The sequence below is a fragment of the Vidua chalybeata genome, chromosome 13 (genome assembly GCF_026979565.1).
Source record: "Vidua chalybeata isolate OUT-0048 chromosome 13, bVidCha1 merged haplotype, whole genome shotgun sequence".
Classification (NCBI taxonomy): domain Eukaryota; kingdom Metazoa; phylum Chordata; class Aves; order Passeriformes; family Viduidae; genus Vidua; species Vidua chalybeata.
This window is the reverse complement of record NC_071542.1, coordinates 179,871-200,976: the sequence shown is the minus strand read 5'-3', so window position 1 is coordinate 200,976 and position 21,106 is coordinate 179,871. Positions and strand designations below refer to the sequence as shown.

Sequence of the window (21,106 nt, the reverse complement as noted above, 5' to 3'; positions counted from 1 at the left end):
TGTCAATGGAACCATGGTAAACGAAATGACTGATCAATTAGCAAAGCAAAGTGTATAAAATTATTTAGATCTCTAGTTGTGGGCTTTCTAGAGCATGTAAGACAACTTACGATTTTCTTGAGGAGTGTATCCTGGTGTTACTGATGGAAGGGTAAAAATAATCATGTATGTGGAGCTGCAAGGACCTCAGTTTTTGCTGTAGTTGCTAAATATAGAATTTTCAAGGAACAGTTAGAGGAACCTGCTGCTTTCAGGAGGGACAACTGTATTTTCTGCACACAGAGATGTCTCAGTTGCACACAGTGAAGATGAACCACTTCTGTCCTTCAGAAGCCTCTGCTCTCTGGAGCAAAAGCCGCTTGTTTCCTTCCTTGTAGTTTCTTTTCATAGTTTGCTGTAGCAGCTCCATTCCAGAAGTGATTTCTTGGGTCTCAATACTCAGAGCCAATGGGTGTCCCCTTGTTTTGCTTTAAAAGCTGAGGCCATTTATTCAGACACAGTGGTGTGTGCTTAAGGCATTTGAGCTAAAATACAGAAATAGTCTTTGTGTTCCTTGTGGCTACCAGAGGTCTCACCCCTTCTCAGCTGAGAGCCATCAACACCAGGGTAGTGACAAATGCTCGCTGCCTGTGCTCTGAGCAACCTCCAAGTGCAGGAGAGGGAGCGAGAGAGAAGCTGCAGCACCTCCAGTAGCTGTGTTGAAGGACTTTGCCGTCCTCACAGGAGGAGCTGGTTGCCTGGTTCCAGGTGACAGTTCAGGGCTGCCTCCAGAGGTAGACACTCTCCCACGATCCAGTACAGCGCTGAAGGAAAGAAGCCGTGAAAGAGGACTTAGGTTTCAGGTTTGCATTTTTTATTCTGTGAGTTTTCTGGGGACCATTAGTAATTATGGAAATGGTTTTCTATTATGTGTAGAACGATTTGCAGGCTCTGATGAGGTGCTGAAAAGCACTTGAAAAGCTTTTTAAATTTTTTTTTAATGGTGGGGAAAAGCAACTGCAGCTTGTTTAGTTTGACCTGGTGTAGTAGGTCCCTGCTGTTCAGTGTCTTTTTTGTAGGGATTGAGTGCGCTTCAGAGGGCAGGCAGTTTGTTGGTTATGCTAATTAATAATTGTAGAGTCACACCTAGGGTTTTGAACATTAGCTCATATCAAAGTTGCTGTTTTTAGTGGAAGAATTCTTAGAGGCTGCCAAATGTGGGTGCAGTGCACCTGAGGTGGCACAGACTGCATACCATAGCACAGACTAAGTGCTTGTGATAGCCTTATCAGTGAGACCCATATGTTCATAAGGAAAGTCTGCCAGCTTTCGCTTTTCATAAAATACTGTGGAAAAAAATGATGTTGTTTTCATGAAATTGAAAAGTTTGCTTTTTGCATCATAAGGACTGAGGAGGCAGAAAATGTAAGTTCAGTGCATATATTCTACCTAGGAAAGTATGGTTTGGGGCAGATGGAATGGGGGAGGTGGGGTTTCAATCACTTTAGAAACAGCAGTGATCTTCTGTAAGAATACCTGGAAAGGAAAGACCTCTGAACAAAATCTCTAGAGAGCAGAATGAAGATAAATGTGCTAGTACACCTCTCTAAATTGTCAAACAAAGGAGTATGTTTGCAAGAGTCTCTGAGTTCCTCTCTTACTGTCTTTTGATACAGATTTCTTGCCTTGTTCTCCTCACCCCAAACTGTACTTCCACTCAGATTTTTCATTTCAAGGAGCACTGACTTTATTTCTTGTAAAAGTCACTGGAAGAATTCCAGATGTTTGTTCTGTTTGTCTTGAAAATCAACAGGCTATGGACTGTTAGAAATGGGACTGAGAACTTTTTTTTCCCCATTGATGATGATGAACATTTATTCTGTTTAATGGCTTTGGCTCCACTGAGTAAAGTAAAACCTAATGGAGGTTTCAGATGGGGTTTCATTTTTGGTAAGTTCAGTTACATGATAAGTAACAGTTATATGGGCCAGAAAGCCCTGTGGGGAAATAGAGGCTTTTTCACCACCGGATGTCATACCAAGTCCATGTGTCTTTAGAGCTATCTGTACAAGTAATTTATGTCTTGTTTTAAAGGTAGACCAAGCAGAGTCTCACACCACTGAAGCTATCTGCTGCTAGAAAACTCTTATTAACAGAAGAGGGCAATAAAAATCTCTTCTGTCAACCTAAACTGAAACAAAAGCACAGCAATACCTGAATGTGACAAAAATGGCAATGCTGCCTGCAAGTCTGGGATGTGGCTTTCAATGCCTTTTGGGACAGGGTCTTCATGACAAAACCTGCACTAGCAGTCTGCATGCCTCAGCTTCAAGCAATTTCTGTAATTGAAATTAATTAAAGTACTTACTACCTGCTGAGATCTGAAGCGTCTGTCTCTCCCTTTGTTGCTGTTGTTACTGCTCATATAAAAGGGGATGGATGCCTGATCTTTAATATACTGCATGATCTGCAGGAACTTTGAAAGATTCTGGCATAACAGTGCTATTTTGGGAAACACAGATCAGCAGCCAAGGAGGTGAATTTTAGCAAGGAGGAGGACTGACCTGTCCCTATTAGTGGTTTTGTGAGCATTAGAGCTTCTTAGAAAACGTGCTGAAAAATCAGAGGGCCGAATTCTGGGGGTTGCTGCTAGCTGTTCAGGAGCTGCTCTGTGTATCTCCGATAAGTGATCCATTGCACGTAGCTGAAGCGGCCTGCTGCTTTTTGTTTGAGTGGTGATTATTAGGGAGAAACCTTTGCCCCCTTAACAGGTACCCAATATACAGTACGGTTAAGGGGAGGCTGCTGACAAGGTACTTCTTATCTGCAAGATGTTATTTATCTGCAAGCAGCAGATAAATACTCTTCTGAGGCTGTGGTGGCTGTAACATTTCCTTCTCCTTCTGTCATCACTTCCACAAAATGTAGCCTGGGAGCAGCACCCTGAGTGATAAAACTCTTATCACTCCAAATGGCACTGACGGAAATGTGGGATTCCCACATTCCCACATTAAGAATAGGGCTGATGGAGGGAATCCTTTGGGCTCCAGAAGGGTGACTAAAGGCCTAAAGGAGACTTTTTGAGCAGTCCCCACATGGTTTGGCCTATGTTCCTGACTCTGCACCTAGAGAACATTGTGAAAAGAATTAGATTCTTTTCCACTCCTTAGTGGAAGAATCAGTGACAATCCCTCTTCTGAGACTGCAGCAAACAAATTTTTCTCCAGAAAAAGTTGTGTTTTGTGGGACCAAAAGGCACCTTTCAAAACAGGTATTCTGTTATCTTTGTTCGTGTCTCCTACATGAGCATCAAATGAGCTCAGTGGGGCTTTCCTGGCAAGCCGATAGAACACATGCCCTTAAATGACTAAATCAGTCTGATTCCATTTCTCTCCACTGCTTGTGAGCAGCACAGATGGTTCTGATTCAAGTAAATGCACCTCACATGGCAATGCTTGCTGTGCTATGCATTACACCTGTGCCAGGACCTGAGAAGTGGGTTCTGAAAGGTGTTTTGAGTATTGGATCTCTGCACCTGAATTTAAGGCTGATAAAGCAGTTGACAAAGTAAAAAAAAAAAAAAAAAAAAAAAAAAAAAAAAAATAATTTGTTAGGGAGTTCAATTAAACCATTGTATAGTAAGTATTATTTAGAGGTAGCTGGAATGTTATTTCTCTTGGCTTTGGTTAGGACCAGTGTCTATCTCAGTCTGCTTTGAAACTAATTAAACCTTCAAGGTGATGTGTAGTAATTAATAAAAATAAGAATAAAATCAAGAAAAATCTGCTTAAAAATCTACAACTATCTCTCAGACTATATTTCTTCTGAGAAGAAATGGAAACTCTATGGAAATTGAGCAAAATGAGCTTCTAACATTGTCATGGGAGTCTAAGAATCAGTTGAAAAGCCAGTTTTCTGTATTGAATCAACACTAGTGTTCATTCGTTACCAAGTTAAGACATTTTATTTGGTAGCAAAGGAAAACTAAGAATGTTTCAATGCTCCTTCACATAGGTTTCCCCTTCTATAGGTTTCACCCCACCCAGCCTCTTACACTTTTTTGTACTTGTAGCAGCTTTGCTGAACAACTCCTAGAGAAACAGGGAACAAAAGATTACACAAGAAGTTTTGTTAAAAAAAAAAGGAAAAAATCTGAAACCACCAAATTAAAAAAAAAAATGGAAAGTTATAAAACCTTATGTACTTTTCAAATCAATTTTTATGCATCTGCTTTTAATCAAGCTTTCATAATGTTTATCTAGAGTAAACTTTTCCTGTACTTAATAGCTATGTACAGCAATAGCCAGCCAAAAGACAGGTCATATTAATGTCCTAGTATCATTCTAATTGCATGAAGTAAAGATTTTCTCTCCTTACCAATTTTTCTTTCTAATGACTACTGTACCTTTCTTATGCTCTGTTGAAAGTGCATGTTATGAAGCTGTTCTCAGGCAGTACATTCATGCCAGACTTGTGGTTTTCACCCAAGCACATGTTAAGTCTTAAGTAATTTGGAAGTGACACACTGTTTACTTTTGAATTTTGCTCAGTAAAAATGTAAATAGGACAGTGATTTTGAGGGCAGTGACTTCAGAAAAAGTTATGTGTAGAGCTATAAAATGTTAGCCAAGATTTCTTCTGATCCAAATGCTAAAGATCAGCAGACCTGAGACATAACGTAATAAAAATGTATGTGGTCTTCAAATGGCTTAGCTAATTAACACATAAGAGAAACTAGCCAGTTTGTTTCAGTATTCTATTTAAAATCTCTTACCACGTTTGTACATGGTGTCTGAGCACCATCTACTCGTGGGCAGCTTTCAGAATGGTGTGAAATATCCTCTAAGGCTTAGCAAGACACTGATTAACTTGACTTGTTTTGTCACGTGGGTTCTTGCTCACAAAAATCAAGCATGTTTATGAAAAGACTAGATTCATGCTTATTTTTAAATACAGGCTTAAAACCTTCTTAACTTCTTACTGAACTGCAACTTAAGGGGAGTTAAGCATCTCATCACTTCATAGTCAAGATACGGAAATCATGACTCACTACTGTGAGAAGTTGCTGGGCATTTGCTAGGTGGTGTGTTTTTGTTCTCTGATCCAGTATCCCAAAATATGAAGTGACATTTTGTGTTTGGAGGTGCCCCATGGCTGGCACCATGTCAAGCTGCAGTGCAGATGCCCTGTAGCTGTTGTGCAGGGATGGCTGCTGGCCGTGGCAGGCTGGCCTGTTTCCCATGGCACTAATTGCTTTTGGCATGCCTGAGCTGTGCCCTGCTGCTCCACTAGGATCCAATGGCTGTCCTTTGTTTCCTGTCCTATATTGGCCCGCAGCCCTTCTCCCATATCACGTTTCTTTGTTAAACTATTGTGCAGCGCAGCCTGATTTCTCATGCTGTAAAAACCATTATTTTCAGATAGAAGAGAACATCTAGATTTGAATTAAGTCTGACCCTGAGCTCTCTGAAGGAGAGGGTTACGCATGTCTGCCAGATGCTTTTCTGAAGGAGCTTTGACCTATGCTGCACTCTCTCTCAATTTAGAGCTAAGCATACCTGTCTTTGCAAAACCTGAAAATCCTCCTCAGTGGCCTGCTTCAAAGGAAGAGCCCATGTCTGTGCTCTTTTCCTTGCTGTAGGCTTTCTATCTGTTCTGCCTCAGTTTGGGCATGGCTGTGGATCCTGGGGCATGTTAGAGCAGCTAGGAATGGAATGAACTTTGGTTTCAAAATTCAAATGTCCCACATCAGTGTGTGGAAAGATGGACAGGCAGATACCTGCCCTCCCTGTTATTTCACTATTGTTTTGCCTAGTTGTCTTCCTGCTCCATGTGCTTGATGGCCTAATCTCTTCTCCAGTGCCCAGCTCTGGTACAGTTTCATCCCCATAATTCCCTGGTAGGGCATGGGATCATAAGATAAACCCTAAGGGCTGGGTGTGTGCAGGGGTCCTGGAAGAGAGGTGCTGGAGAGCATCACTACAGGTCCTCACATTGTTTCTGCCCAAGAGTTTCCAGTAATGGATAACCAGCAAGCAGAGTACTCTGGGTATGATGGGTATTGTGTCAGGGAGCTTCCTTTTTGCCCAGGCCACCAGGACTACACTTCTGCTTTTGGAAAGGCCTGGTGTAAGTGATCACTCTCTCTTTCACTAATCCTACCAGTGTATTTATAAAAGATTTCCACTTAATACTCTGTCCTTTGAATCTGGAGGCAAGACCCAGCAATATTTCTTCAGACTACCTTCTCTTTCAAATCCTGAGCAGGGGTTTCCTTTGAGCATTCTCAATCCATATGTCCCATTACTTTTCTGCAAACTACTGCTGCTGCAAACGGTACTTCTGCATTACCTTCCCATAGTGTTGATTCCTTGTTTTCACAGTAGCATTTCAGCTTTTAATTCAAGGAGGACACCCTTACATGAAGTGTGCAATGTAATAGAAAGTGTTGTCCATGTTGCTTCAACTGCCTTGATGCTTTTGGTTTAGCTGGGTCATGACTGTTGCATCGTTTCTGAACTATGGCCAAAGTAAATGACTGGGATTTTTTTGTTTTGTCTTCTCATGAACTTTAAAAATTGTTCTTCCAACAGCACATGAACAATAATATTAATTTGTATTGTTTTATTCAACTGCTGCATTGAAAGGATGACATCCGTTTTGGTTTTAATTCCTTTGGCGTATGTTTCTTAAGACACCTGTTACATGGAAGAAGAGCTAAGGACATTTCTTGGAATGGCATTTCCAGGTATTAAAATAGTTTGTTCTCTGTTGTGTATGGCTATATATCCAACAGAAAGCTTGTGAATGATGGTGGGTCAGTTAGAATCCCGGCATTGAAAATATTGCAGACAAAATAAAATACCAAACTGTCTCACTCCTGTGCCTCCCCCAGCTTCTCTGTTATACTCAGCCGATGCTGGAGCTTCTCATTTGTCCAAGGAGGTGAATGAGCACTGAAGTGGGACACGTTGCCTTTCCAACCACCAGATCACAGTGTTCCACTAGAGCTCCTCCATGCCAGCCCAAAGGAGACGCGTTCCCCCCGGCAGTGTGAGGCAGTGGCTGCTGCACTGGTCATGTTGTGTGTACTGAGCAGAGGCCAACTAGAATAAAGTGTGTTTGCAGCCTGGCTGGCCTTGCAGTGCAGTGGGCTGGGTCACATGTTCACATGTCAATGAGAGAGATGGAAAATGTTCTTAAAAAGGGGAGAAGGGTAGTGGATGAGGGCAGCAGGGGAATGACACTGAGGAGAAGCTGGGAGAGGTGGGAAAGGATCACTGTGTTGGACAGTGTGGGCAGCAAACATTAGGGGAGGTGTAGGAGATGGCAGTGGTGTGGGCCAATCCACTGTTCTTAGGCATTGTCCATGTACCATGTCCTGGTACCTTCCAGTACAATTGGAGGTTTTATTCTGTGACACCCCACAGCACCAGTAAAGAGATAACTATTTTTGTTCCCATGTCACCAGGCTGAAATTAGCCATTCTGGCACCTGTCTTATCAGTAGGTTTAATTCCATAGCTTAGACTTTGCACCAATATTCAGCACTGAAATACAGATGTGAGAGCAGCACCAAAAAGGATCCCAAAGCCTCTCCTCACTCAAAGGCTGGCACAGCAGGTATCTAATTGTACATTGATATGGCAAACTGTATGTGATAGCAGAGAATAGGAACTTGGTGAGTGCTTCACCTGGAAGCAGGAAACTGACATAAAGAATTTCTAAGATAATTCAAAAAATGATCTATAAAGTTCAGATAGTGATAACTTACATCCCATCCTAAATATGCAAATTACTCAGAGGATGTATTGATGGGCTGTTCCTTAGGACACCAGCTTGGTTAAACAGGATGCTCTTTGCAGTCCTTTTTGTGCAAAGGGCAGAGCTTTCTATTCATCTAGCCAAACATTTCTGTATAATGGAACTGCTTTCCATTTCAAAGCAAAACTCGGGGTTATTTTGTGTTTTTCTGTTAGGAGAATTCCAGACTTTTTTTAAACAAACAAAAAGAGAAAACTACTAAAGTGTGTTGGGTAGTAGTTTGGCTTCACTCTTGGGAAGAGGAGTGAAAGGTTTTAAATGTTATTTTCCATATGATTCTGTAATTAAATTGATTTAACACTATCTATGTAGAGCTTGATATAGTCCATTTGGAGAAAATTAAAAAGTAGGTGTAGGATGGGGTTTTAAATTGTGTAAATTTAAATGGTCTGTTGTGTATTTGACTTGCTCTTTTTAAACTTTTTTTTTTTTTAATTGGTTTTATCCGCTCCTACCTGTTTTCATAATTCTCATTGTGGAATTGACTGAAGTGTTCATTAGTGTTTCATGATATAAACGTTTCTTTTATGATCTCTTTTCTGGGTGATTTAAGGCTGAATTAGCTGTGTCAAAGAGGAAATGTCTGTTAGTTGCTCTGTGATTCTGTCTGTCAAGTCCAGGACTTCATGGCACATACAAAACCAGAATATGTGTGGAAAGAACTCTGGGCTTTTGGGTTAAACCCTGGTACTGGAAAAGTTGCTCCATCCCTCTAGGCTTAGTTTTGACCTCTCTGAAATGAAGATGATGATAGCAGTCCAAGTGAAAGATTTTTTTTCCAGTATTCATTTGGAAAGTGACCTTTACACTTCTGAGTCTCCCTTGTGAGTGGGTGAGTTCCTTGCCCAGCGGTAGCCAGGTGTTGTGGTGGAAGCAGCCCAAGGAGCTGTGTGGGATAGGAAAAAGCAGTTTGGAACTTTACCAGTCCCTTCTACACAGACCACTATGAGCAGGTGTTTCCTTGTAAAAGGAGAATATTAGGTAACATGCTGAACTGAAACACATGCTAGACATATTGGGATGAGAGAACTCTATCCTATTTGTACATTTTCACCCCCTATCTAAGGGAAAGGATTCTTTTTGAAAAATACTGTGAGATCTCAGAGTGAAAGGTGTGGGAGGGTATTATTTGTGTTGTGGTGTTTGCTAGAAGAAAAAATTGAATGCAAGAACAAATGAATGAGAGGAAATATGAAAATAGTGGGAAGAGAAAAACTGCTTTTAGCCTTACAGAGTAGTCATTGATTCATCAAAGCACAAGGATAATTCCTCATTGTACACCTTTCAGACAACAGCTGGAATATTCACTTTGAGTTAAAGACTAGAAAAATGTTAATGAATTGACAGAAGCCAAAGAAAAGTCAGTAAAAAACCCCAGCAGTTAGAGGACTAGACAAATAACTGTTAGGAAAAGGGAGGGAAAAGTAGTGAAATGGTGGAATGGCGCATGAGCAAGGAAGACACAGCTGTCAGAATTGAAAAGGAAGATAAACTCGGAGAAAAATCAATTGCTTTTTTAGCTCAAGTTCAGAAAGAGGAATTCTGGGGTAAAAATAGAGTTGGTAGTTTGGGTTTTTTTTTTCCCTAAAAAGATTTTTTTGAAAATCTGTCTTTTCAAATTTTATCTGGTTTATTCTGAGGAATGATCTATATAATGTGGAAAAAGAAATTCTTTCTAAAAATGCTAAACAATGCATTTGAATATACTGTACAGACAAAAGGTTTTTCAGTATCTTTCAGGCCTTCAGGTTTCATGTGGCGCAACCTGAGTACTGTGTGTAATCATGGTCTTGGAATGTTGCTAATTTTGAGGACAGTTATCTTTTATATGCATTTGTATTCTGCAAAGAAAAACTAAGTCACAGTTATAAAAAAATGCTTTTCCTAGGTGTAGTATTTGTTAATGCCTTTTAGAAGATTATTATATATTCTGACTTTGAAAATTAAATTATTGATGAAAGAAATGATACATAGCATCTTGCATGGAAAAAATGTGGTAAAGGATAATAATATTTTACATTTGTGCAAAAAGGTTAGAGTAATTTGAAATGGGTCTGTGCCAGTACTTAGATGTGTAACTTCAGAGAGGAATAACAAAGGTGACATAGTTAAGGTCAGATGGCCTCAATGAAAAAAACTGAAGCCTTTTGCTTAACTGAAACCCTCTAAATAAAGGCTTTTTTTCTGGTTATGGAAATGGGGACTGGATCAATGCTGTGCTTGTGAATTGCATAAACATTAGTCTTTATTTCCTAAACTTTTCACCTATCTTGGATTCCACTGAAGAAACTAGAACAGTGCTTTCTCAAAACAGCTCAAGCGTTCCTTTGCTACTGAGCCCAGTTTGATATTATGCAACTCTCTGTGAATATTAACAGGTGCAACCCTGCGGGTGCTCCCTTTTGGGAGGGCTCTGAGGCTGCTGGGGATGTACACAGCTCTTGTGCACTGTATTTGGCAGAGCTTGGGTCCATCCCCCTGTGTCCTGCCAAGAGCAACTGGTCTGTTTGCTCCTGTTGCTCCAGGGCCATGGAAGCTGGATAACCTCTCCACTCTAAATGCAAAAGGACGGGGAGTCTGTTGTAGATGTCGAGCTAAAAAAATGTACACTGGAGTCTGCAGTAGTAAGCACAGTGGGGTTGTTAGAGCCCTGTGCTGCCCTTTTTCCTTGTTTCCATTCAAAGGTCTTGCTCACTGAATAGGAAAGGCTACAAGGTGTGGGAGGGGAAAGCAATTGTGACAGGAACTTTTCCTGACTGTATTGCTAAAAGCATGGGAAGTGGAGACACACTACAGGGTTGTGCAACAGGGGTTTTTAGATCAGAGCACCAAAATTCACTCATGAGACCCCAAAGGAATTGTGAACAACCCATAAGAATGCAGCTGGGAATGGCAATCCTATGAATAGTACTTTGACCATTGGCCATTCTCTTGTTGATTAGTACTCTCCATTATCTTTATGCATATAAGTATTATTGTGACACAATATTTAAGCTGCACTGGATGCTACCATATTGAGGTAATGAGAATTACTAATCCTCTTGAAGTCCTAGTAACCTGCTTGCCACATATGCTCAAAATGTTTCATACCCATGCATGGATTAGTTTGGAATTAGTCTTGTGTATGAATTCAGTTGTTACTTAGTTGTTCACATATAATTTTTTTAAATTTCCCCAGTATATTATCATTCATTGTCTTCCAGTGCAAACCCCTCTTGATTCCTGTGCCTTTTCCCCAGTTGTTCACTGGAATGTTTCCTGTCTTGGCTTGGCCAAGGACATTTCTGAGGTGTGGAACCTTGATACAAAGCTAGGCTGAGCGAAACAGTTTGAAAAAGTTACCAGCTAGCTAAAGAAAGGGAGGGATGGCCATGGATTGAACTAGTTCTTAAATTTGAGGTTACTTCAGACTGGTTCCTACCCTGCATTTCACAGTTGAGTCCAACAGTAGAAGTAGTGACACGACTACCTACAATCTTGTGCTCTGAAACTGCTGATTATGTGGCACTGATGATTTGTACTGGGGTAAGAGCCAGCTGGCCGTGTGGCTGTGGCTTTAGATTGCTTTCTAATAACTAACACTTGGTATGGCTCAGCTTGATATGAACAGGAAGTGCCAGGCAGAGGAGCTATCACTCCAGAACATGAGTCAGAAGATGAAATTAAGGACTGACACAGATGCATATATTTCAGTGCCTTCACATTTGGCATCTCTGCCCAGGCAAATGATCTAGTAACAGCTCCCCTCACATACCTTGAATCCACAGGAAAAGAGCCAGTGTTGTCACGATTAACATATAGAAGACATAGGTGAATGGGAATTTTAGCCTAGCTAAAAATAATTTTTCCATGTACTTCATAGATTGGTGTAGGTTGTCTTTAGTCAAGTTTTTTAGTGCTTGCAACTGCTCTGTCCACACCTCCTCAGTGACTGCCACAAGCTCCTTTCCTCATCTTTTAATTGGCAAACTCAACTCCCTTTTGCCTCGTAAATTGTGAGCCATGAAAAGAGCCTTGCCGTTGAATGAGCCCTCACAAAGATGATGGCTTTGAGACTGTTTTTATTGGGATAAGTCCACAATACAAGACTTCCCATATTTCTAAACACTAAGAACTTAGCTTTTTTGGGCAAATCTGGGTTCTGTTATGGTTAAGTAACTGCCCAGGCAGATCACTGTGATTTTAATTACTCTTAGGGGGATAAAGGTATACACAGAGACCTAAATGCAAGAGAGGGTCACCAGTAATAATTTGGTGTCTTCTATCTGATCAAGTTTTGTTCAGTATCATTTGTTCAGATTTGGGATCTTTCTTTTTTTTTTCGTTGACCATTTATTAACTGGTGGCACAGAAACATTCAATGTCCTTTGTTGTAATTGTTGGCCCATTTCTGTATAAATTTTTTTCTGAGTCACATCCCAAACCATACAGACTCCTTTCATTGCCATGACAACAGCAAGGCATGCCAATGTTAGCAAAGTCTGCTGGAAAAAGAGAAGTCAGTAAAATCAAAACACAGTTAATTGAGGTATTTCATATATAAATTCCCATTTTCTGTAATGATCCAAAATTATCCTGCATTGTGGAAAAGTAGTTAAGAATAAGCCCTAGATAAATAGCACAGCCTCATGCTGGATGTTGGGTCTTGTCCTAGGCACTGCATTATAAAGAAAGATCTTACAAAAATAGTGAGGGTGGAATTGCTTATAGCCCTGGTGAAATGTTTGGATCAGAAGATAATGAAGAGTTAAATGTGGTTACTAAAAAAGTAAAGGATAATTACTAACAGTCAGGAAAATGTTTGATATTAAATTGTGCATCGTTCTGTCATTATACCTTTCTCTTCATTGCTTAATATTAAAAGTACATTTGATGGGATTATGTAACAGTACATTTTAAACTAATAAATAATGCAGTAACTCATGCAAAGTAATAGGGAATCATTGATGTAAAATAGGTCTCGTAGAGCTAAATGCTGGAAGAAATCTGCCTTAGTCCAAGTGAAGCTGGGAAGGAGGAAAACTGTAGGTGGGACTTGGGAGGTCTGCATCATGAAGGATTATTTCAGTTTTAAAGAAGAGGTGAGAGCACGGAGATAACAGAGGTACCATCTACAGCCTCCTTTCCCTTGAAACCTTCATAATCAATCACATGGGCTTGCTCTTGGCCTTCCTCTGTGCTTTGAAGGTAAGATGGAAACTATTTTGGAAATAGAAATGGAGGATGAATGTCCTGCAGTCAGGGACATTAGAGGCTGAACTCTTGAGATCTGTAGTTTTGAATACTTCTGGTTATGCTTGCTGTGAAGGAGGGGGAGAAAAAAGCTGTGATTCAAGTATTCCTGGCCTATGTCTAGGGGTGTCCCATAAAACTCTTCTCAATTTTTTTTGTTACGTTCAGCCTGTTAATATATAGCTGCAGGTGGCTGGAGGGCTCATCTTTCCTCTGGTATGTTCTCAGGGTACCCAAATGAGTTTCAGGAGCCTCTGCAATTTCCAAAGGATGCAAGTGCTATGTTTTCATTTAATGATAGTTGACTCTCAGATGAGGTGGCTGAATTGTGGTGACAGCCATTGGTAGTGTCAGAGCAAATGTAGACTTGTTCCCCTTATTTATGTCCTTATTTTCAGACGTACTGGAGCTACTGTAGGCTAGAATGCTGTTTGCTTTGTTTGGGTTCTCAGTAATTCTGACAATACTTGCCTGCTTAGTACAGAGTGATGGAATAGACCTCCTCATCCTGCATCACTTGCCACACTGGGTTTTATTGCAGTTTGGAAGCTCCTGAGTCCAGCTGGCTGTAGATGCAGACAGTAGCTCAGGCACTGGGGGTCTAGCTCTGAAGGAGAAATATAGGCTACCCTGGACCGAGTCCCACGGGCTGACCCTCAGACGGCCGGTCAATGTGTGCCTGGATAGAGTGATTAAAACCCCCACCAGGAAGATGGAAGGACTCTTGAGCTGCTGGAATCCAAGTGGGTTTACTGAGGACTGATCGGAGGAGTAGGGAGGCAGAAATAGGAGCAGGGAGACAACCACACTCAGGGGAGGCAGACTCCGAGAGCCCCGGGGAAGGAGGGGCCAGAGTATATAACTGGGGAGGGAAGGCGTGCCTAGGGTACAAATGATCCAATGGCAAGAGGGTGTAAGGGATGGGGTAACATAAACTGGGCCAGTGAGGGAAAAGGGAAGGAGTGGTTTACAGAGGGGAACCATTAGAAACAAGGAGAACGGGGAACTTTCCACAACTTGGGGAGATGACAGGCATAAACTGACAGGTGATGGGCATGTGCTCATTTGCACTGGGGGGCAGAGGACTCTGGGGAAATGCCTTATGTTAAATGACTGTAGTTTCCCATGGCATTCCCCATGGGCACATCCCACAGAGAAACTGTGGTTGTTTGACTTATCAAAGATTGTAGTTAATATTGTGAAAAATGCATATTTTATGATTGGCTTTACGCAATAGTTACAATGAATATTATATGTGTAATGTTGGAAAGTTATGCTGTATTAATTCTCTCAAGTAGTGTGTTGAATGTATTTTTAGGTTATAACACAATGTTAAAATAGAAACTATACTATGTAAGATACTTTTTAACTATCTCAAGAAAGAGATGAGATAATCAAGGAATTCTTCGCACAAGGATAACAATTACAGAAACCTCTAAATTTTCCAGAGGAGAGGAATTTATGGCTTTCCTTATCAACAGAAACGAACTTCTTCAAGCCTGACTGAGACTCAAAGGTGCCTGGGAATTAAGAGAAACTTTTTGACAAGTTCCAGACGAAGTTCTTGTTTTAAATAAAATATATGCATAATCATGAAGTGTTTTGTATATGCAACAGGCTATTGCTTTTAAGGTTATTCCTTTGTTCACAAGGCATGCTTGTCGTGGCTTAAGTGCCCGAGAGCATCCGGACATCCGTAATTCTTTGCTTTTTATTGTCTTGTAATTGTCCTAACTCTAAATTATTATTACTCTAATTGTATTACTATTTTTATAACCATTTTATTATTATTAAACTTTAAAAATTTTAAAAACCAAGTGATTGGTGTTTTTCACGATATCAAATATTAACAGTTGCTATCTAGTAAACAAGCTTCATGTGAGAATTCACAAAGATGCTATTCATAGCAATAGCTATTCATAGCATTGCAATAGCAGTGGTCCTCCAGTGTAACTTTAATTCTGAGATGAGTGAGCCTCTGGAAACAGCCCCTGCACCTGCATCCAGGCAAATGGCAAGGGGAGAGCCCTTGACTCTCAGTACTGCAGAGTGGTTGATGGGCTGGGTAAAGACTTGACAAACAAAACAGGAAACCTTGCGGTTTTGTGAACTTAATATTTAAGTGTAGGTAACTTAAAAGCAGGAGACATTTGCAAACCTAAGAAATTCCTTGAGAATTATACAATACTTGGCTGCAGGTGGAGCCTGCAAGTCATAAAAGCTGCAGTTAACGATAAGACTTTGTCTTCATGTTGTGACTAATGTGTGTGGGCGTGGGGCATGTGAACTTGAAGAAGAGCACATACTGCTGAGTGTGTCTGTTTATTCTTCTTTCTCTTCTGTGGAATGGCACATCTGCTGGACATGTCTGCACTGAATGTGTTTTCATGTATCTGTTGATTTTTTTTTTAAAGTTTATTTCTTATACAGCATCCTTTAGCTGACATATTTGAAATACTTAAGGAATGCTTTAAAATGTTTTTATTGTTTACTCCAATTTTGATGGTATTTGTTAGCATAGGTGGTCTCATCAACAAAGAAGCTGCTCATTCACAGTGGAGTTTGACTATGATTTTAGATAAAAGATTAGTTGGTGTAGTTAGAGGTACAAAACAACAAAGAATCTTAGAACTTATTGAACAAAAATGGGTTGTCTTGACCATCATCCTCTGGGTTGATATTACATGGGTAAATTGCTAACAGAGACTTTTTTCTTAATCTGTGACTTTTGGCTTGGTTGAGTCAGACTTTTCAAAGCAAGGCAAGTTTTATTCTGATGCAAAACGCTGTGCATCCCTGAGTTGCCTTTTAGGGGGCAGAATGAAAAGCCATCAATACCCAGGATGCGTCTCCAAAGTGGTAAGTGACATTTAGTCCAATTTTGGTTGGAACTTGTGTCATGAAATGCAACATTCCCTCCAGGGAGCTGAGCTCTACTGTTAGGGACCTCCCCTAACAATTCATAACTCAGAATAAAGCAGTAGGGCTAATGAGGAGAGATCCAGGGAACATAGGCAATGGGACAGGAACATAAGGATGGGATCTCTGGTCCACTGGCACCGTGTCTGAGCCAGGCATCAACCCATGCCTTGGGAAGGAGCAAGCACAGAGGAAAGTGTCCCCAGATATTGCAGGGCTTTCTGTGGGCCGGGGCATTTTTCAACCAGAGGAGATAGCTTTGGTAAACTGATGGATTTTTCTTTCCTGTATTTTCCCAGTCTCTTTTTGAGTCCAGGTAGACTTCTACTACATTTGTCCTGCATCAAGGTGTTCTACAGCTTAATTATATATGCATGAATAAATAGCAATTCTTTTCCTTGTTCTGAATGTTTCACTTACTAGTTCCTCTGTTATCTTCTAGCTCTTCCACTGGAAGAGCATAAACAATTATTCCCTGTTCACCTATTTCACATCACCAGTCTTTGTAAGCTTCCATTGTATTCCTGCTGTAGGGTGATGCACTGAAACATATGCAGTCCCTTCTTGCAGAGTTTTCCTCTTGATTCTTGTCAGTTTTCCCATTTACTTAATCGATGAATGTCTACTGATTCAGTCACGACATCCATAATATTGTATGGACTTCACCAATTCACGTGGGTATAACTGAGATTTCTCATTATGTTGTTTCTTGCCGCTGTGGCCTCGCTCGTCTTGGTGTGCTGTTGTTGCTGCCACCATCTAAGCCTGTGACAGTGTTCACTGTATCCTTTATCCTTCTTTAGACTTGGAATTTCATCCCTCAGCGACAGTTTTACTATTTGTTGTTACGTTGTTCATTTTGTTTAAGCAAACGCTTTAATACACTCCTGCTTGTCCACTAATGTGATTCGTTCTGCCTTTTCTGCACTGTTTGTCGCTGCACACGGCATCCATTTCTCTTCTTTTCACTGACTGTCCCGTACACCAATTCCATCAGGCTCCCGGCCTAAATTAGGTGCTTCGTTTCCCCGACTTGTTCCTTTGGTCGTTTTTGTGCAGAAGCCTTTGTGTGCCGTGCCTCACGGTCGCGGAAGGGCAGTGAGCCGCGCTGTCCGGGCGCTGTCCGCGCTCCCGCTCCCGCCTCGGCGGCGAGCCGCGCGTGCCCGCGCGCGGGAGGCCGGGAGCGGCCGGCGCTCTCGCGAGAGCCGCGCGGTAGCCCCGCGAGATCGGCGGCTCCCTGCCCGCGTCATGTTTTCCCTGTGACAATCTGGGTCGGGAGGACGCGGCTCCCGCCGGGATCTCCGCGCTCCGCTCTCCGCGCCTCGCCCGTCCCGCGGGGCTCCCGGGCCGAGCGCCGCCGCCTCCCGCCGCCGCTGCCTGGTGAGCGCGCGGCCGCGTGGCGCTGAGGAGCGCGGGCAGGGGCGGGAGGCCTGGGCGAGCCCAGGGCCGGGGTGGCTCTCCCCGCGCCCTCCCCGCCCGACAACACCGCAGGGCCGCGGCTGCAGCCGCGGGCGTCCCGGAGCGGGGGAAGGTGCGGGCGGCCGTGAGGAAAAAGGGGAGGCAGGTGGGGCCGGTCCGGTGTCACTGCCCTGTTGCTGAGGGTGGGAGAAGGAAGGGCGTCCTCCGGCAGCTCTTTCTTCCTTCGTGGGGGCTTTTTTGTACCTTTTCAAAGCGGTATAAACTGTACGAATTCTGCATTGTGCTTCGGCTGAGGTCCTCGGAGCCTGTGATTTTTCCCCATGAACGTCGTGAATGCGGTTGTAGTGTGGCCGCGCATTTTCCTCTAAATATTAAATGCATCTGTGGCTACGTGCATGTCAGGTGGACCCGGCAGGTGTCACACAATTCAGTCTGAAATTTGTCATGTTTGCCTTCATCAGCTGTGTGCATGACTGTAGGTAGGCGTTCCTTGTATCTCCAGACCTGTCATCTGAATTGCACCGTCTTCCCATGGCATATTTGTTGGCTCCTACTTGCAATACTGAAGCATTATATGTATAATTTTACTTAGAGATTATTTATTTTGTCTTTTAAAGTGAAGTCCTAGCAGGTGTTTTGTTGTTGTCTTTTGTTTTTGGGTTTTTTTTTTAATTGCATATGATTAATTTCATTGAGATGCTGCTGTACACAAGCTGCTTTTCATGTTTTTTAAAGGGCAGAATCCTATTGTTATGCCCTCTCCCTTTCACAGTATATAGGAGAGGTTTAGTGCAGTTGAAACATTTTAATTTCTGTTGCCACATATCTAAGCTGATTGTTTCCCCAGAAGTGGTGTAATTTCCTGTAGCTGGAACCGTGTGCTCTATATACAAGTTTACATGTCCTGTATGTATCTCTATATGTACACGTGTATATTGTCTTATGAGGTTGATCAGATTTGTAATTCAGCAGAGTGCTCTATGCTGGTATTTCATAATAAAACATCAGTTTACGTGTGCCGAATTTAATGCTCCTTGTTAGAGACCCCATATATACCACATCTGCTCCACTGGGATGTGGGACTGTGGAGGACTTTGATCTCAGGGTTAAGTCTCGCATAGTTTTGGAGAAAAACATAATAGGTATTTAATCTGGAAAGGTAGACTGTATACCTGGTCAGTCTACTACTGCTTCCCCGTTCTGAGAGGAATCTGTTTTTTTGCGTGAAAGGTTAAAAGCTGTACAATGTTGTGCTACAGGACAGAATAGCATTGCTAGTCTCCTGTGTCCTTGCACCTGTGAGGAGTTTGTTAGGTGGCTGTATCACAGTGGTTGTGTTTTAAAATGAAACATCTTAAAGCTTTTTGTCTCCGAGTGCAAACCTGTAGTGAGGTCTTCCTCTCTGATCCCGTGTTCTTATTTAAATATGTCATGTATGTTTTGTTCTTTGAACAGTAAGACTAAACTAGTTTTTGGGGTTGGAAGTATGTAAGTTGAAGGGGCAGTGGGAGTCTTGAAATTTTTTTAGGAAACTGTGTAAAGGAGGTGTTTATCTAGTTGCTAATTAAGCATAGGGATGTCAAGTCTTATTTTTGCTGAGAGATTGCTTGGCATAGTAAGAATATAACACAGTATTTTTTTTATTCACTTAATCTGTGCATTGAAAAATAGTTTAACAGTGAAAACTTGTTCTGCTGTTTCAGAACTGAATTAAATGCATAGTAGTTGATTAGGAAACAGCTTGTTTGACTTGACTAAAGATCTTTATTGGGTTTTGTCTTTAGTTTACCAATCTGAGGTAGCCATAAACTTTATTTTTTAAAGGAAACAGTACAGGGGTGCTCTGCGTATTTTAAATTATCAGTAATGACTGGAGTAGGACCATTTTAGAGATGGGGAAAGCTACATGTGAACTTAGCAATATTATTTGTGTTTTAGTAGTAAAATTATGTATGTTTAAGTGCTTTTGCTTAGGCCGTTAAGACACATGTAATATTCCAATTTTTCTTTCTGTTTTTAGTGTTTTATTCTTGTAATACTCATGGGGTAGAGATGCACTTATCCCCATTTTAAAAATAAGTAATGGAGACAGAAATTATGTGTTTTAGGTAGACTTGGTGGAGCAGGCATTTGATTTCTGGTCGTGGGTTGTTAGGAAGTCATTAGCCTTTCAAAGCAGTGGTCTTAGATCCTCTACAGATACTTAATCTTCCTCTGTTCATGTAACTCGAGAGATTTTTTTATCTTGTACTGGTGTGTTTTAGTTAAAAGTAGGATGCAATTCTCTATGGCTGCTTTGACTTCCTGCTGTCAAAGTCGTGGTAGTGAGTGGTGAGTACTGTGCTGGTTGTGTTTGCCGGGATTGGCTCTCAGAAGTACTCAAGCTCTGAAATTGCTGCCAGGGTTTCTTTTTGTCTGTCTCCCTTTTAGTGACTGAGAGTCAAGTGGAACATTCAAATCTAGTAGGTGTTAGTTCTTTAAAAACATCTGAAGTAGCCCTCAGAAATTGAAGCTCTGCTGTCACAGGGCTGTTTGAAATAACTGCCGGTGTGCTGCAGCTGCTTGCTGTGCATTAGAGTCATTCAGAGTAACCCTTGTAAATTCTTAATACGAAAAAAAGGAAACAAAGACAGTCTGGAGCCGAGTGGCTACAGGATTTGCCCATCAACAGCAAATGTAACTGTGACCTTGGAACTGGCCAGGTATATTCCCTGGCGTGTTGTGATTGACCTGATGGCACCGAGCTATTTGGGAGAATGTTCAGGTGGCTCAAGCAATCATCTTTTCTGCTGGAAGCTGGAATTAATTCGCTGCTTAAAGAAGAGCCAGCAGTTTGAGATCTCCTTACTAGTAATAATTTTTTTCATTTGCTTTCAGGATTAGATAATACTGAAATTTCATCCTCAAAACATTTCCTTACAAATGCATGAATTTACACAACAGAGGTTTCTTTTTCAATTAGTTATAATAGGAGTTCTCTGAGTCAAGAAATGCAGATGTTAACACAAAGGGGCATCCACAACTTAGCTGGGCAACCTGCTCCAGTGTCTCACCACCTTGATTGAGACGTTTCTTCTTTATATCCAATGTAAACCTACCCATATTCATATTAAAACCATTTCCTGTTGTCCTGTCCCCACAGGCCCTGATAACAGGTATCTCTTCATTGCTCTTATATGCCCCCTTTATATATATAGATCTATCTATATATCTCTAAAGGTTGCAGTCCACCTTTCTGCTTACATACAGCTAACTTGAAAGTTGAACGTGTTTGAGTTTTGGCTGTCTGTACATATTGCAGTCTCCTGTCCGTTGCTGAGTTTTTAATTTCAAGTCATGATTTCTAGTAAAGACATCTTTAAAACTTCCGTAGTTTTTACAAGAAAATGTCTGTTCCTATGTGTTGTGGTGGTTGAAAATACTGTAACTACACTACACAGTATAGAAGTACACGTGATTGTGTACCTTTTGGGGAGAGTGGTAGTACTAAAACCTCACCATAGTTTTCGTCCCTTTTCCAGTGCAAGATCAGGCACCTTTCTTTGCTCAAATTGTTGGGATGTTTTGATGCATGGGGAATTTCTGCTTCTCAGGTCCTCTTCACTAACTGCTTTTGATGATTGTGTGTATGTGGAGCGCCTTGCATTCTCGGCTTAACCTTTAAGTAACCTTAAAGCATCTGAAGAAGTAATGGATTAAATTGATTTTTCTAAGTTTATCTGCTGAACAATAAT

The 21,106-nt window shown here is 41.4% G+C and overlaps 1 protein-coding gene across 11 annotated transcripts in view; it reads left to right on the top strand.

The window, feature by feature from the left end:
* Window positions 1-21,106, top strand: part of HERC1 (HECT and RLD domain containing E3 ubiquitin protein ligase family member 1) — a 103,056-nt gene that overhangs the window by 2,415 nt on the left and 79,535 nt on the right. The window contains exon 1 of one of the 11 annotated variants that reach the window (XM_053954246.1): window positions 1,025-1,404. The exons of 8 other annotated variants lie outside the window; for them this stretch is intronic. The gene's annotated coding sequence lies outside the window, so the exon portion shown is untranslated. Of the gene's footprint in view, window positions 1-1,024; window positions 1,405-3,139; window positions 3,251-17,225; window positions 17,334-21,106 lie in introns of those variants that run through there. 2 more of the 11 variants (XM_053954249.1, XM_053954247.1) reach the window with 2 other exon arrangements.